This window comes from Gekko japonicus, unplaced genomic scaffold (assembly GCF_001447785.1).
Source record: "Gekko japonicus isolate JY-2015 unplaced genomic scaffold, Gekko_japonicus_V1.1 scaffold2171, whole genome shotgun sequence".
NCBI classification, from domain to species: Eukaryota; Metazoa; Chordata; class Lepidosauria; order Squamata; family Gekkonidae; genus Gekko; species Gekko japonicus.
Window position 1 is genome coordinate 190037 of NW_015177084.1, and position 5488 is coordinate 195524.

Here is a 5488-nt window from a genome sequence, read left to right on the forward strand (position 1 = left end):
GGCTTCTCTTATGTTCTTATGATCCAATTTCAGCTCTGCATCTGCATCTTGGCTCTGAGTGGCCCCTCCTAACAGCTGCCCCCACCTTCTTTTCCCCTGTAAATGGCCCTTGAGGAGATTTTATTCCATTTGTCTGAAGAAGTGTGCTTTGCACACGAAAGCTTATCTCTCCTTATATATATAAGAGTTTTCGTGTCCCTCTTGCCTCAGTGTTCCACACGCTCCCACAGCCTTTGGCTCCCTGAATGTAGTTTCCATGGTGTGCCAATCTAGTGCCTGCATTGCTGCAGTCCCGCCCACCACAGAAGCGGCAGCCAGCAGTGCCACCTCAGTGTGGTGCGAGACAATGAGCGGGAAGGATGCTCCGCCCGCCCAACACTGAGAAGGCTGAGGCTTCCCCCCCCCCTGGCCCTCCCACCGAGGCGGGCAAGCCAGGAAGGGCCCAGGAGGGGTGGGGAGGCATTTAAAGCCCTCCCCGTTGCTTCTCCTGCCCGCCCACCGAAGCGGGCGAGCAGGAGAAGCCTCCCAGAGCACCCCCACCCCCTCCTGGCCGAGGCAAGTGAGCCAGTAAGGTACCAGGGAGGCTTTAAAACCCTCACTGCTGTTTCTCCTGCCTGCCCGGGAGGGGTGGGGGACCACCAGTGACTGCTGCAGGGCCCTGCACTCACCCAGGCCCCCTTCCTAGAGCTCGTTGCATTCCTTTCCGCAATGGGCCTTTCTCCTAGTACCTTGAATACAACTTCGTTGGTCTTAAAGGTGCCACTGGACTCAAACTGCTCTGCTGCTTCAACACGGCTACCCACCCAATTTTTTGACGTGTAGTCTTATAGATGTATACCAGAGAGAAAATTCAGTGTTCTTCTAATTGACTCCTCCAAAAGCAACATTTACATAATGAAAGGAATGCATCCTGAATGTACAGATGCACCAAAAATAACCTTGTTCAACAATTTCTTTTTGTCTCCCTTCCAGAAATTCTTTCTAAAGAAACATCAAATATTTTGTGGCATTAGGGCTAAACCTAAAATTGCTTTCATTTCATGCTTAATTTATTTTGTAATTATAAATCTGTTGGTAAACAGAGCCCTCATCATGTTCTTTGCGTTTTGTCTGCTGAAGCTATTGAACTATTTAAGTCTGAGTATGTTTGTCACTTGGAAACCACATGATAATCAGTTACTCTTCTAGGAAATGGCTTAGCTGTGGGACCATCTTGCCGTCTGCAGCCCTATAGGCTGTTTCTGCATCTGCCTACTAGCAGAAGAACTTTTCCTAAGGAAATGCTAGAATAATTCCAATGGGCTGACACTGAGCCTGCATTCTGGGGCTAATGGCAGGAGTTATAGTATTTGCTGTAATTTGTTGAGGGGCCACGGTGGCTCAGAGGTTAAGATGCTGAGCTGCAGACCAGAAGGTCTGTAGTTCAGCGGTTCGAGACCCTAGTGCCAAGTGATGGAGTGAGCTCCCATCTCTGGCCCCGGCTCCTGCCAACCTAACAGTTTGAAAGCAAGAAATTGCACAGAGAAAAATAGGTACCACTTCAGTGGGAAGGTAACAGTGTTCCGTGCACCTTGGCATTTAGTCATGGCGGCCACATGACCATGGAAATGTCTTCGGACAGCGCTGGCTCTTCAGCTTGGAAATGGAGATGAGCACTGCCTCCTAGAGTCAGATTCGACTGGCTTTTGAGCAAGGGAAACCTTTAACTTACACTTTGTTAAGCCCTGACCTGGATGACCCAAACTAGCTGGATCTTGTAACTGACCCAAGGTCACACCAGCAGCTGCATGTGGAGAAGTGGGGAATCAAACCCGGTTCTCCCAGATTAGAGTCTGCGCTCCTAACCACTACACCAAACTGGAGGCACATGTGGCTGTCTGATCGTGCACTTTAAAAATCCAGTACTAGGGAACAGCAACCACATTGGATCAAACTGCTCATCTGACTGCAGCCTATGTAAGGCTTGAGGGAAACTATTTCATTGTATCTGATGAACTGTGCATGCACATGAAAGCTTATACCTAGAATTAAACTTTGCTGTTCTTAAAGGTGCCACTGGACTCAAACAGTGTTCTATTGCTTCAGACCAACATGGCTACCCACCTGAATTCTTCCACCATCATAATTTGCTAAAGGCAAACCAAATTTCCAGGAAGTCCTCTGAAAGAGAAAGCAGCATGGCTCCCCATTCCAAGCATTTCCCTCATCTTCTACAGTTGGAGCAGGAGCCCACACATTTGGCTACGGCCCAGTTGTCATGATCTGGGCTGTGCAAGTAAAGGCCTAGCATGCCCAGGGAACCTGAGTAGCAGTGGGAGGAGGCCAGGCCTACAACTCCCAGAAGTCCCTGAGTAGGGTTGCCAAGTGGCACTTACCCTTCCGGCGGGGGACTCCAGTTCAGTTCCTGGTGCATGCGCGTGCGCGCTTTGGGGGGGCGCGCAACGCATGCACGTCACAAGGAATTGACGTTATGACGCCAGGCACGCTGGGGGCGGGGCCACGACCATACAAGGGAAAACCATAGAGTTTTCCCTTGTATGGCCGTGGCCCCGCCCACAGCATGCCCGGCGTCATAACGTCACTTCCCTGGACGTGCACGCTGGGGCAGGGTTCCCCCCGGGGCCCAATTCCCCGGCATCGGGGAACGGGCCACTGGGGTGGGGGGTTTTCCGCCCCCCGGGGGGATTTGGCAGCCCTATCCCTGAGTTGTTTTGGCACCAATTTTAGCCAATCACAGAGAAAGGGGATTTATAATACAAGACCTGGTACAGAAGAAGGGCTGTTCTTTCTTCTAAGAGAGCAGGGCCAGAGGGAAGCCTGCTGCTGGGAGAGACCCTCACCCTGAGGGGAAGGGTGAGTAGACTCAGGCCCAACTGAGACAGTGAACTAGGGACTGTGAGTCTAGTCATGTTAGGGCATTTGGTTTCTTTTCCCTTCACCCACTTATCGTTATTGTTCTTGCACCTTGTTTGTTTCCCATATTGGGCTGACCACTTGTAAAATAAACCTTTTATTTGTTGTTTACTCTGCCTGGTCCTCGCACCTATTATTTGGCCAAATAAGGAGGTCTGAAGGTCTTGGGAGGGTGCTCTGAGCCTTCTCAAGGGATCCTAAAACCAGAGTGGTGGCAGTGTCAGGTGACACCCCACCTGAGCCGTGACACCAGTCATTCAGTTCTTGGAATTTTTGTATCCACACAGGCAGACCCAGCAGGGTATTGTGATCACTGTGTCAGCCTGGGATCTGCCATGGAAGCTCACTGGGTGACCTTGGGCCAGTCACTCTCTCAGCTCACAGAGTTACTGTTGTGAGGATAAAATGGAGTGGAGGAAAACACTGTACACCGCTCAGGTTCCCCAGTGGAGAGAAAAGTAGGGAATAAATCCTGTCCTTATATATAAACGTATTTTCGTATGGCAACATTCTATGCTTGCCAAAATCAGTTGGCTCCCTGAACTGCCCATCAGAATGTGTGCCTGAGTCCCGCCCACAGAGCCAGCTCCTGCCAAAACTCCAATCTGAACAGTTTACCTCAACAGCTGAGTAGCCATTTGCCTGGCCAGCCTTCTTCAGCCAGCTGCGGCCATTTGCCTGCTGACCATTCTTCAGCCCTTGGGAGAGCCTTGCAGATGGCTGTGTTTCTTTGTTTAAAATGTTCCCCCATCAGGTTTAATTGAGCTGTAGTTCCAGAGAGGGGCCTGCAGGGGTATCACTCACTGGGTTGAATGGCTTCCTCATCTGCTGACCTACAGTTCCCAGTTGCCCCAAGGCCAAAATGTGTGGGAAAACAGGGACTGTCCCCATGGGTGGGGTGGCATCTATATAGACTGCAGCCCACCCAGAAGGAGGCAGTCTTCGTCTCTGGGAGGCAGCAGAAATTCAGCCACTCCACAGTCGGCTGGACTGGGGAATGAATGGAAGTTTCCCAGCACTCTTGGGCAAGAGAGAGGCTGAAGTGGAAAGAGGACTGCATTTAACCCCTGTTGATTTATGTCCTGTTGGTTCTCTGTACCAACAGCAGGGGCATGCAGACAATCTTGGACACCTTCCACGGCTGGTGGTGGAAAGTGCCGTCAAGTTGCAGCCAACTTATGGCAACCCCTCATGGGGCTCTCAAGGTAAGAGACAACAGAGGTGGCTAGCCATTGCCCGTCACAACCCTGTTTTTCCTTGGTGGTCTCCCATCCAAGTGCTAACTTGGGCCAACCCTGTTTATCTTCTGAGATCGGACAAGATCAGACTAGCCTGGGGCCATCTGGGTAAGAGCCCTCCCTCTGATACCCACATGCAGTTATCCCTCAGCAGTACTTCTTGCCAACTTATAGGTCCTGCACAAGGGATGGCTACTGTTAATAGTTAAATGGACATATCTACATTATGCACCAGTCCCTTTACTTAAAAAAAACAATTATGTAGAAAATGAGCTGACCTCAGCCCCAAATTACGTATTTTATTTTGTTTGCTTGTTTATGTACAAAAAGGATATACCCCCACTCCAGAGACTGGGTCAAGGAAGCTCACTATGTAAAAGCAATATCCCCCCCCTCCAAAAAAAAAAAAGGCTTCAGTACTAAAACAGCTATAAAAACAATGTACATATGTACTGTCAAGTCACAACCAACTTATGGTGACCCTAGCAAGGGGTTTGCAAGGCAAGTGGGAAGCAGAGGTGGTTTGCCATTGGCTTCTGCTGCAGGGCCTTCCTTGGTGGCCTCCCATCCAAGTACGTTAAATGGACATATCTACATTATGCACCAGTCCCTTTACTTAAAAAAAACAATTATGTAGAAAATGAGCTGACCTCAGCCCCAAATTACGTATTTTATTTTGTTTGCTTGTTTATGTACAAAAAGGATATACCCCCACTCCAGAGACTGGGTCAAGGAAGCTCACTATGTAAAAGCAATATCCCCCCCCCCAAAAAAATAAAAAGTGGGGAGAAAAGACTTCAGTACTAAAACAGCTATAAAAACAATGTACATATGTACTGTCAAGTCACAACCAACTTATGGTGACCCTAGCAAGGGGTTTGCAAGGCAAGTGGGAAGCAGAGGTGGTTTGCCATTGGCTTCTGCTGCAGGGCCTTCCTTGGTGGCCTCCCATCCAAGTACTGATCCTGTTTAGCTTCCAAGGGCTGACAAGATTGGGCTACACTGTGCCACCTTCCTTCCCACATAAAAAACAAGCCAGGGGCATAAAAATACAGCCCTAATACAATATTTGGCAGCATAAAAGAGTATTCATAAAACAGACTAGAAGAATCCCATAAAACACTTCTAAAAGATGGAACCCCTCAGTTAAAAGCCCTGAATGGGAACAAAGAAGTGTTTTGGTCTGGAACCTAAAGGAGAGCAAGGTAGGTCCCAGCTAATATTCCAAAGTGCAGCTTTTATAGGGATTATAGTATGATTTAGAGAAAGAAGGAAACATGGTCTAGCTCCATCTCATCAGTTCTTGGAAGATAAGTAGGGTCTACACTTGGAAGGGA